The 13,322-nt window shown below is 33.5% G+C and overlaps 1 protein-coding gene across 2 annotated transcripts in view; it reads left to right on the top strand.

Moving 5' to 3' along the window:
• Positions 1-13,322, top strand: part of Lrrc7 (leucine rich repeat containing 7) — a 403,609-nt gene that overhangs the window by 373,540 nt on the left and 16,747 nt on the right. The gene's annotated exons all lie outside the window — the stretch shown is intronic.

Raw genomic sequence — 13,322 nt, 5'->3', positions numbered from 1 at the left:
GGATTCAGGATTAAACCACATATGCCACACTATTTTTTACCAGACTTCAAGAATAGAGAACAGCATCTGGTAGCAAACTTAACTCCAAAGGCAGTCCTAACCAAATATGGTCTCCCTGGGTTCAAAGAATAGAGTACAATTAGCCCTGCCATTGATACAGTCAGAACAATATTTAGTAGTTGAAAAAAAAAAACACTTTACTCACCATGGAGTTCATTATGTTGGAGTCCATCTACCATAATAAACTGCTTTCACATACTAGGAAGAGAAAGCAGTAGAAATGGCCATGGGTGATGCATCCCTTCCTCTCTCCATGACATGGGTGGAAGCCAAAGTCTGGTTTATTACAGTACAGAAACATTGCTATTAGGGTGGCAAGATGTGACTGAGAGATGAAAGAGTTTGATTCAACAAATCTGATAACAAAGCAATAAAAATAATAGTCTTTTATTACCTATAATGTGCTGGGCACTGTATTAGGCTCCTTATATGCATAAACTTATGTAATCTTCATAACAACTTCTGTTAGTTGAGTAGTAATATTATTCTCTATTTTACTGAGTTCCCAAAGGGGTTAATTAACTTGTCCAAGGTCATTTAGCTGCTCTGCGGCAGACAAGATTTGAAACCAAATTGATCTGACTCCAAATCCTTTTCTCTTAATAAGCACTATAAAACATGCCTCTATCTGCAAATGCCACTTAGCAGAGGAGCCACATGACAAATTTATACCCTGTAGAGTTGAAACTAATATGATATTCTAATATTGAAAGTATTACAGAGCCCTCTAATTAGTCATAGTCTACATATTTGCTTCAACAAGTCCTTGGAAGTCAGCATGTATTCTCTATTGAACCTAGATAATTAGGAGCATACTGTACAGGGTGGATTGCTAAGCAATTATATAACTTGTAGACTAAGGTATCCTTGCAGTGGTGATTCTGCCAGTAGAGAAAGCTGCAATATTCTTTATATTTAAACATTCATAACATAATAATTCATGGCTATAAAATTCAAGGGATTTGCCACTATAATTTCCACAGGATGTTATTAGAAAGAAGAAACTAGATTAATAGTTGACTGGTACCATGCTTTTGGTAGTATTTCATAAAGTAACCCAGGCCTCTATGAATGGAAGGACTTGTAATGATGTATCAAGACTCATTGTTCAGGGACTAATATCCTTCCTTGCTCCATTTGAGCAAAGAAGGAGTAAGTACCTGAATTTTAAAGTCATTAAAGAAGATTCACAGCCCCTTTTCCTTATGTACTATAACAGTATTTCACTAAATAGCCCCATAAATAATTATCTAGACATAGGATCACAGTGAACATTGTGTTATGGGTCTGGCCTGCCCTCAAAGGACTGGAAAACAGGACATAAACATGCCAGAGCTTTGGAGCAAAAGAGTTACTTCTTCTCCTTACCTATCATAAACATCTAAGCTCAGGAGGTGCCAGAGAACTCACCCATGTTTCTACCAGCTTGGGCAATTTGAATGTAGTCATAGAAGTGATAGGAGAAATAAATTCATGTTCCTAAAAATGCTTTAATTTGGTACAGGCAAAATTTTAATCCATAGGAAGAATACTGGAAGCATGAAAATATAAAATGTAATGACCAATAGATCCCAAGTAAATGGTCTAGAATTTTATAATTCTTATAACTTCATTACATCAGTTTTAAATTATCACCTCCAGATCTCCAAGCATCTGCATCAAGATTTTAACTTCTTTAACTCCACCCTTGGGGGAAAAAATGAACTTTCCTTTGGTGTGGATATGAGTATTGCATCAAATAGAATTTTTTATATGACTAATATTAAGAAGAGAAGGATAATCTGACATGCAGAATAAAAGCATTTATTTGAAATCTTTACTCAGAGATCTCAATACTCAGAGGTATACATGGCATTGGCAAGTTCAGAAATGTACAGGAATAGCTTTCCAGTTTTGCTCAGCCTCATGACATAGAGTGATTCATAAACAAAGGGCTACAAAAGCCCTTGACTTAGGAAAAAGGTACATGCTATATGTCTATCCGTCAGGTTTTCTTCACAGACATTAAAAAACAAAGATAGCAACACATTTGTCCAGAACTCTTCATTGCCTGTGATTTTATTTACCAAATAGATATTAAACTATAAAAAGCACATTTCCTTCATTTTATACAACTGGTAGGCAAATATGATTTGTTTTCTATATTTCTAAATTTGTGTTATAAGTAATATAATTTATAAATATTCCATCCTTATTTCTGCTTTGAGTGATTATGCAATGCAATGTAATTTGTAAAACCTATGAATTATGTGAAAATAACACTTAGGAATAAGAGCATATTGTTGATAGACTATATTTTGGACTAAGTTTGAGAAGCAGTTGAAATAGATCTGATGTAATAAATAAACCTGGGCTTATTAAGAGTCAATTTTAAGTATAAATTATGTTCGCTACAACAGATTACTTCAGCTGCTTCTTAGTCATACTGCAGTTTGAGGTTTAGAGCGCCACTTGGTTATTTAAGGACATTATAAGTGAGATAGCAAGGCTTTTTAAATAAAAATATTGGAAGAAAGATCCTAAATCTATTCATAAATGTAGTCTTTATGATTTTCTACTAGTATAAATGTAGTCTATAATCTTCTATTAATAGATTTCCCTCAGCCATAACAATTATAGACTTTTTTGAAAAGCACGGTAGACCAGCTGCAATGGTACACACCTATAATCCCAGAAGCTCAGGAGGCTGAGGCAGGAAGATCACAAGCTCAAAGCCAGCCTCAGCAACTTAGCAAGGTCCTAAGCAACTTAGCCAAACCCTGTCTCATAATCAAAATAAAAATGGCTTTGGATGTGACTCAGTGGTTAATCTCCCCTGGGTTCAATCCCAGGTACCAAAAAAATTTTAAAAAATAAAGGCATAGTAAAATGCTTTAGCCAATTGAAAAGTGTCAGTGTCTAGATATTATAATATAAATAAGACATGGATTTCAGCTTAAAAAAGCAAATAATCAAATATCTTTCTACATAGACATAGTTCTTTAGGAAAATATCACCAAAGCATAAATGTGAAAAAATAAGGTAATTAAAAAGTACCCATTCAAATAAGAACTTTGATTGTGACTTTTAAATTCAACAATACACTTAGAAAATCATAAAAATTGAGAATTTCATCACTGAGTGATATAGCCTAACAACCAGTAAAATCTCTCTTTTTTTTTTCAATAAAATTAAAGCCCAAATCACACAGCTAGCTAGAGTAGTTGCTAGAGTTATGTATTATTTATGTTCTGTCTGCTGCTTCACATTAGCTATTTAGCATGGAACCTGATAAGCAAAGGGAAAAATGGAACAGGAAAGTATTTAGGGACTTTATTTTTAAATTTGTTTCTATTCTTTGGAAAATGTCAAGCATTTCCAATCAAAATATGAAAGCTCTTAACGTTAGTGCAAAAATAATATGTAATTACTGAAAAGAATTGACAGGTCCACCAATGGAAATTAATTACTGAGAGTCAATTAGGTTATTGAGAAGTGTGTGTCAAATCTTTCACATTCCTTTTACAAAGTTACTGCATGTTTAAAAGTGGTATTCTGAGAACTTTTGTCTATTTTCTTGTTTGAATAGGTTAGAACCAACTAGAATTCCTGGAAATATTATAAAGCCAAAATTGCTAGAAATAAAAGCAAATAAATAAAAAGCAGTATATGTCAGGTCTCTGTCTAAAATATCATCATTTAACAATGTTTTTTTCAAAAAACATTTAGACACATATATATGTATATATATAAGCAAAGAAAATTATATATATAATATATATAATATCATAAAATTTTCTGAAAATCTACCCCCATAATTGTTCTAGGCTGGAAGTGGAGGGCATTTCATCTCCTGATCCCAGCTTCCAAATAATCACTAACAAGCAAAATAAATAAACAAGAAGATATTATGGAACTTTAATCATGATAGTTTGTATTTATCTTAAGTCACTTTTCCTAGATGATGAGCCTGAGATGGGGATTATGTGCAAGGTTTTTTTTTTAATTGAAGAATTATTTTCAAATGAAAGCTATAAGAGCAGGGTTAGAGACTAAGCAAATACATATATTAACAGAAGCCTGATTCCACATCAATGGCACCCACAGGGTTGTCTCACCCTAAGAGGAGAAATCGTCTTTAATAGTATCAGCCATTCCTTGGCTATAGGCCTCCCCAAAGAGAAGGCGGTAACTTGCCAAGCATTTCCCAGGAAAGGAGGCTGCAGGCTGAGGGGATTTCAAGGAAAATGTCCAATCCTGAGCAGCACCTGCAGCTTGTGGACACAGGTCTGATACAGGAAATCTGGCAGATCACCAAGAGTGTCCATTACTGCATTATGAAAATGGGTTTCTTTCATGTTTCAAACTAAAAGTGCTTTAGTACCAGAGATTCTGATGTACTCCCATCCATAAGAATTACTGTTCCAAAGTGCAGTGCTTTCAACCATGGCATCAGAATTTCCAGCAGCTGAAACTTGAGTACAGATTCTGAAATTGGCTATGTCAGATTTTTTGCAGTGAGACTGATTTAAATATGCTTTAAAACCCTATGATTATTCTAATTCAATGTTTTTCTTAGAAAAAAAAACTGCATTCTACAAATAAAGCACTAGTTCATTTAAGAGTAAGTAATTATAATTGAGTCAAATCTGTATTTCTTTGTAGCTAAAGAAAGTGATTTGTAAAACTAGGTATCGATCAGAAGGATCAAGGAAATTTGGAGTGAATGTCTTAAGATGTAAAAATAGAGTCAGACAACAAGAGACAGATATTAAGGAAAGGGGATCTATGACAAATAAAAAAAGAAACCCAGGTAACTACACATCACTTTTATTGTGCCATTTTTCCTCTTTGGGTGTGTGAAGAAATTGTGAGAACTCAATGAATTTATTCTTATATCCTATAAATTCAAAATTACACTGTCCCTAAAGATTCTTTGGATGAGTCGGGGAAAGCCACAAACAGATGAGAATAGATATCCAGGAAAGGCTGACAAGGAGTTAGCCTAAAGTCCCAGAACTGTGCTAGAAAGTTAGATTAATAGGTCATAATTTAGAGTGAGTTATTTTTAAATTTCATATACATATAAAAATTTTATATTTATGTATATAATAAGATAAATTCAAAATTAAGCAGCTATAATGGTTTAGGATTACTACATAAGGTATCAAATTATATATGTGCATATATTTAGTTGCCTATTATATTTACAATGTAACTAATATAGTTATACATAGTCTTTTTTAAAATTTATCTATTTATTCTAATTTGTTATACATTACAGCAGAATGCATTTCAATTCATAGTGCACATACAGAGCACAATTTTTCATGTCTCTGGTTGTGCACAAAGTAGAGTCTCACCATTAGTGAACTAGTTCTATTTTCTTAAGCATAATAGACTATAAATTGCTTCCTATATTTGAAACCTTGTTGATTAAACCTCATCATCCTGCACAAATCATATTCCCATAATAAGGGATTATATTTTAACACCCAGGGACATTCTTTAGTAGGAACTAAGCAACCTTTTTTAGTACTGAACTAAACATCAAAGTGATTAAAGAAAATTCATATCCTACTTTTTTTTTATTTGCCTCTTTATTTACTGAAGTGTCTGTTTATGTATAGGGGAAAATCATATGTTCCCTCTGTTCCCTACTACAAGAATGTTTCCACCTTGACTTAGAATGACTAATTTAGAGGAATACCTAGACTTGGGAAATTTTACTTGTTCCTTTACTGTAAGAAAGACTGATATGTTTGGTTTTGTATGAATTGCACACACCAGCTGGGGTAGATTCAGTTCCCTGAAGGTGTTCACCTCTGAACCATAAAAAGTAGTCAAAGAACAAAGAGTGAATCAAGAACTAATTGTACTTAAGATCCTTCTGCTGGTCCTTCCTTCTGGTGTGAGCTGCTTCCCTTTTGTTCATCATCATAGGAAGCCTCAAATCTTTTACCCTGCACAACACAATTATCCTCCATAAATATATTCTCAGTCCCAGATGCATAAACTACAATAACCTTTTTTATTTAACCTATACATTTCAAAAATTTATACAACTAACAACTGAAAATATTGTACTATAACATTTCAAATAATATTGAAATATAAAGACTAAAAGTGGAAAATGAACTTACTTTTTCACTCTACTCCACACTGCCAATATATAGCCACTTTCAATCAACATGTCAGGAATTTATGGCTATACTGTCTTCTGGTCATTTGCTCCAGACGTTTTGGCCTTCTGATTTCACTAACACATCTAAGAAGAACAGTCTGACTATACAACAAAGTGTTAGTTATTAAGAAAAACATTATTAAACCTTTAAGAATCATAGTTTGATTGAATATAGCTTACAACAAGACACTTCAAAAACCTTATTTGAGCTTATGTGACAAAAAAAAAAGTTTGACTGAATTCATCAATTTGCAATTCATGATTTTGAAATACAAAGACAGTGTCAAAAAATTACACAATTGAAAGGACTTTGAGGGAGCCTGCAGGGATGATAATCAGAAACCTGAATACCAATACTATTTTAGGAATAGCTACGAAGGAGAATACAGAACCACCTAGAGTAACCTCCTCCTGTTTTTAATAGTTTCTACTATTTTATGCTTTTTGCAATGCTGAGAAGGAAAGCCATTAGGGGATCTGGAAGAATGGGTAAACTGTATGAAGCTCAGCAATCCAAATATCTACCACCAGTTGGGGTCTCATATTTAAAAACCAGCTTTAAAAGACTTATAAAATAAATGAAAAAAAGTCTTTTCTTTTTCTTTATAAATTCAGAAATATGGAATGATAATAAGTGGGGGAATATGATCATTGACTTTTAAAAGAAAATATGACAAGTAAAGGAAAATTATTTTTAAGCTCAAAATTTTCTTCAAGAAATAAGCAGGATGAAAATGTCCTTTGAATCATAATAGACATCCAGAGATGTTTAATTGCTAGAGAATCATGAGAATACTGAAGTAATTAATGAAATGTAAAATATAATTATAAAATAACCAAAACCAAACACAATTTTAGTTCTTACATTCCAGTTTCCAGAAGAGAACTGTCCATAATGACCAGTATCAAACTATAAAAAAATATTATAATGATCGATCTATCATTTCTAAAAGGAATCTCATAGAAAAGGCAATGAGTTGCTTATGTTTTAGATACTTTAAATAAGACAAAAGAACTATATTTTATGTACATATAAAATACTAAACAAACTTTTAGAATGATTTAAAAAATCAAACAATATGTGTTTCTTCTGCTAGGATATTATGTTTTATCGTATTGCCACTAAAATATTTGTAATCTCATAGTCAATTTCTCTGGGTTTCACTAGTCTCCTGATTGCTCCAATGCATTATTAATAATTTTTAACAAGTACAAGCAAGTGGTTTCTATTTTATTGTTTACTCTATTAAAAAGTAGTGAAATTGATTTTGAAATTCCTTTAAACATCTGCACAAGATTTTTGCAAAACCTCTAGATGACTTTAATCAGTTATAGAATTTTAATTTACATATATCTCTAATTTCCTAGGTTTCTAAAGCAATTCTCCTTTTTGTCCTTCTCATGGGTTTTCCATTTCATTGTTTTGTGAGCTAAAGCTCAGTCATACCTTGAAGCACCATGTTCAGCTGTTAGTGACCCTCTTTCTTTCTCTTTTCTTCCTTTGCTGACTTTCCCCAATGACCATGGGATAAATCTCATCTCTTGTTGCATAGAAAGTTCTCAGTTACTAAGGTAGCAAATTGTTCAAAACCTTAAATATACACATAGCAATTAACCTTAAAATATTTCATCATCATACTTCTGATTCATAAAGAAAAACACTATTGATGATACCTTGTCTTTGATAATATTGATAAAACCTGTCATCTTCTAAACATTATAGAGACTAAGTAAACGCAGTCTATTATGTATGTTTAATGTTGCTTCTTCAAGACACAATACAGCTACATATTAATGTTGTCCACTTAAGGAAAAGAAAACTAATATTTGCTACTATGGGAGAAAAACAGTAGCCCCTTAAAAGCTGTTAAATCTATGGCTCTGTTTGCTATTTTCATGAGTTAGTTTTTCCTCTAGAAACTCTCATTGAACTTTCCATAATTACAAGACATCATGAAATTCTATATTCTAATATATTCAATGTGTTCTGAATTATAATTGTAATAGTGTATAATTTTTACTGGTGGTATGGCCTTCCTAGAAGCCAATTTCTTAGCATCAGCTAGAGCTAAGATTTTTTTTTCTAGAATTTTAAAGAAAATCATATTTCACAAATTGAAGTTGCAGTTCCCTTAAGACAAGTTCTATTTTGGAGTCTACACTTACAAGAACTGAGACTGTCATAGTCACTCACCTTCATCATTAAAAAAAAAAAAAAAAAAAAAAAAAGCTCTTTTCTCCTCTAAAGTTAGAATGTTAAGTACCGGTCTTGTAGTCTAACTTTCTGAATCCTTGGTTTATGTCTGGAGGTGTAGAAGGTAGGTAACTAGTAAGATAAGGTCAGATCTGAACACTGTGAGAAACCTCCTAAATTCATTCTTTCTCAAAAGTACTTGTGAAAGGCAAAACTTTCTATACAGCCATGAGGGGTACTTTTGGAAGACTAATCTATGACATAGGTAAAGACTGGTTTTAAAGTGGGGCAGAATATGAGATGGCAACAGGTCATGCCCATATGGAGCATCAAGGTCTGTGTCTCACACACATCCAGATGTTGATGTCTGAGGAAAGCAAAGATGTCCCTTCTTTTGAAAGGACTTTAAAGCATCTATGATGTTGCTCTGTCATGAGATAATCTCCAGAGGTGGTATTTAGGGAAGCTACTGGGCTGAAGCCATTAAGAAACCTGAAAGTTATTAATGAGAGGAGAAAAAAACACTCAGAAATTAGCCATAAACCACGAACTAGGGTGCATACTAGCACCCACTACTATAAGGAGCTGATGTTTCTCTGTTGGAGTTAATGATTATTAGTAACTACTAGAAAATCCTGCAGATAGGACCCATAGACACTGCTGAGTGAATGATAATTGGAGCCATTATCACTGTGAGCCACCACAAGAAATACTACAAATGAGGAGAGAGAGGATTTCCAGCCCTCTTCCTGTCTCCTTCCAAAATAAGAGATGTCAATCCCCTTACCTACTGGGAAATCTAGGGAAATATGACAAATGACAAGGGTTGGTTTTTCAATATATTCCAGAAGTGTAATTTTCTGGTATAGTTGAAGACTCAGTTGCATAAAAGACCTGGGATTATAGTTCAGCTTTCATACTTTTAATAATTATAGTAACATTTGAACCCTCTACTGAATACCATCTACTGTTCTAAGGAGACTGCATGTATTCACTCACTTAAGGCAACTATTATGTACCATTATTTTATCCGTTTTACTAATGAAAAGTTATGTATACAAACTTCAACTTGCTCAAGCTCATCTATTTGTAAATGTTAAACTCAGTTAACTCTGGAGCTTAACTACTAATTACTTGCACAATATAGTAGACAGAAAAAAAATGAACCTGTGAGTATGTTACATTACATAGAAAGGATGATATGAGGAGACTATCCTGGATTATCCAGATGCCTCCAGTATAATCACATGGGTCCTTAAAAGGAGACTCTTTTCCGGATGCAGTTGGAAAGAGATGTGACAACGGAAAAATGGTCAGAGAGATACACAATTGCTGCCTTAGAAAATAGAAGAAGGGGACTATGAGCCAAGGAATGTGAACATTCCCAGAAGATAGGGAAGGCTGGGAAATGGATTTTTTCCCAGGAGATTTCAGAAAAGAAGGCAGCCTTGCCAATATCCTTGTTGAGACCCATTGAGAACTGTTTTGGAAGTCTAGCCAACAGAACTCTAAGATGACAAATTTTTGATGTTTTAAGCCACTAAGTTTGTGATAATTTGTTCCAGCAGCAATAGAAAACTAATATTTATTGCCTCATTGAAAAAAATATACTTACTGAGGTTTTACTTTCACTGAGATTTTTCTCTGCCTTGGGCAAGATGATTTTACTATAATTTTAGATAATAGATTATTTCAGTAGTTTTGAATATATTACTTGATAGTTTGACCTACATTTAGCACTCTACCAAAGTTTGCAAGAAGCTGAACATATTCTAGATGTTGCTAACAGAATGTTGATAAGATGCAACTCTTTGGATCTTTGATGCATATAAGATGCTTCCTATTGTTTAGAAAATTAGGAGACTGATTTTCACCAAACAGTAGAAAGTTATTGTTCTAATTTTCAGAATACAGAGTCTGATGAGTCCTCACAAAATTCTGTCACTGATGCCAAAGTTTTCTTTGAAGTCTCAGAATGAAATGAGTTGTTGAAAGGGTGACACATTACCACAATGAGCTTTTTCAAAGCAATGTCAAAGTTTTCATATTTCTCATCAATATTCATCATACCAGAGACTGCAAAATGGGCTCAGATTAATTGATTTCTTTCATTTATATACCTGAATACAATGAAACATTAGTGCACTGGCCTTTAGATGCAGTCTTTTGGGAAACATTCCACCTCCACAATAAGGAACGCCACAGACCATTATCAAATGTAGCACTCAGTGCTGTTTCCTCTAACACAACAATATGCTGGCAGAAAGGATATATATATAGAAAAAGCTATACCAACAGGCAGAAGCAGTTTCCTAGTTGATGAAATTTATTGATCGAAAAGAAATAATAAAGCTTTAGAAAAAAAGTACAGGCTTTTGGAAGACTCAGGCTATCATAAAAGTAAACTTCAAGGCCAGTCATCAGAACAGCAGTTGAATATCACAAAACCATGTGATGGGTGAAATTAAACCTGCTGCAGACACCACATTCGTAACCTCTAAGCATTCAGCTTGTAGGATGTTGCTAGTTGCTCTCAGCATTGCAAATGTGATGGCCATAATTCAGCTCCTATGGTCAGGATTCATACAAACCTTATTAATCTGTTCCTGTGCACTGAGCTGAAGAAAAGCCATCAGAATTAATCAAGTAGCAGAGACTTTGACTGCAAGGATCAAATAAGGTCAAAACAGCATCTCCTCCAGTATCAAAAGATGTGGTATCTCATTTTTGGCAATAGTATCATTCTGCTAATGGTACAGAGACCCCAACAGTAAAAAATGGAATCTCTGGGGAACTGATTATATCTACAGTCTCCTGGATTAATGGAGTGTGGCAGCTGTGTGCCCAATGTGGCAAAAGACCCAGTAGGGTTTTATTTGTTGTCACAACCAGTGCCATGCAGTAGTGGCTTAATCATTGTTCTTTATTAGCTATCCTTTTTCAAACAACTGGTTTTCTCTTTTCTTCTAAATTGACCATTTTACAACTAATTTGGCCAAAGATCACTCTTAATAATGCCACCATTAACCTAAAATTTCATCTGTTTTTACGTCTCCTTTAATGCACTATAAGTAATATACAATCATTGTAGAAACATAAGAAAACACAGATTGAAAAAATAAAATTGATGTCCTATTACCAGTATAATCACTGTTAATGCTTAGGAATTATCTTTCCAGATATTTTCCTACACAAATATTAACAGATTTCATATTAACAGATTTCAGCAAAAATGGTGTCATACCACACAGCCTTTTATAAGCCACCTGTTCACCAAGCATTCACCTATTTCTCTATCAGCCATGTGGACTTCATTCTGTTTTACAGATTTACCATAATTGCTTTAATCAATTCCCTGTTTTTAGACATTTAGCTATAGTTTATAATTTTTGTTATTACAATGATACTATAGTGAACATATTAGTACAGGTATGTTGCATATTTTTTCAGTTATTTTCTTAAGATGAGTTCTAGAAATCTAATTACTTGATTAAAGTTTATGAATTTTTTTAGTGAGTTGGGTGCCTGTAATTTCCTTCTTAAAGAAGAAAGAAAATTTTAAATTAGAAAGCAAAAAATCATTCAAAGACTTTAAGCTAATTAGTTTTTAAAGATCTGAAATGCTGTATTAAAACATGAGTAATAGTGGTTTAATTTGGGTTTGTTAAATCATTTACACACACACGTGAATGCACACATAACATGCAGACACACGTGCATACACACAGAGTTTTGTGTTTCAGTGAGGTCATTAAATTTATAGACCAACAAATGACATGATTTTCCAAATAAAAGACAAAGATGTTGAAATTTTATCTTCTGTTTTTGTTAATAATTCTTAGGAATTTTTTTTAAATTAATAATAATTGAATTGAGATTTGATTCACATACCATAAAATTCACCCTTTTAAAGTATGTGGGTTAGTAGATTGGTATATTTGAATAGTTGTACAACCTTCACCACTAATTTCAGATTATTTTTATGACCTTCAAAAAGAAATTCTGGGTTGGTGTTTAGTTTAGTTGTAGAACATTTGCCTAACCTGCATGGGTAGGACCTGGGTAGGATCCCCAACACTGCAAAGGAAGGAAAAAAGAAAACTCTATGTATTAACAATTGCTCCCCACCAACTGATCCCCAGCCCCGGGCAAACACTAATCTACTTTGTTTCTATGCATTTGCCTATTATTTTTGTTGTTCTTCTTCTTCTTCATTTTAAGCTATATATGACAGTAGAGTGCATTTTGATACACTATACATACATCAAGTGTAACTTACTCTAATTAGGATTATGTTCTTGTGGTTGTACATGTTGTGGAGTTTCTGGTGACGTATTCATATATGAACATAGGAATGCCCAATTCATTCTACTGTCTTTCATTAGCCTATTCTTGCCATTTTATTTAGCATAATTTTTTTTTGCATGGATAAGTACTTCATTCCATTTTATCACCAAACAATATCCCCGTGTATGGATATACCACTTTATGTATTCATCAGTTTATTCTTTGTCAGTTAAAATCTTGTCATCACCATGCTTATAACCAACCCTTTGATAACTCCTGTAACTGATAAAAACGACTATGTAAGGTCATTTTGATCTGGTCCTGACCTACCTTTGGGCCTGATTTTCTGCCACATTTCTAACCCCATCCACCCCACTCCTCCACCACCAATCCAGGCATCACTACTTATATTTACTCACTTCTGTGTGTGCTATGGCCTCTGTCTGCCATATCCTTCCCATCTTCATCTGTGTGGCTGCCTTCTACTTCTCCTTTATGATCTAGCTGTCAGATATCCATCTCCTTTTCTGGGAAGCCCCTACACACCAGGTACAAGCTGGGTACAACATCTCTTATACCTCCATCCTAACACTTATCACACTATTTAGTAATTGTTAG

Source organism: Callospermophilus lateralis, chromosome 7, assembly GCF_048772815.1.
Source record: "Callospermophilus lateralis isolate mCalLat2 chromosome 7, mCalLat2.hap1, whole genome shotgun sequence".
In the NCBI taxonomy this organism is placed as follows: Eukaryota; Metazoa; Chordata; class Mammalia; order Rodentia; family Sciuridae; genus Callospermophilus; species Callospermophilus lateralis.
Note: the sequence above shows the minus strand (reverse complement) of the source record. Positions and strands in the feature narration are given on the sequence as shown.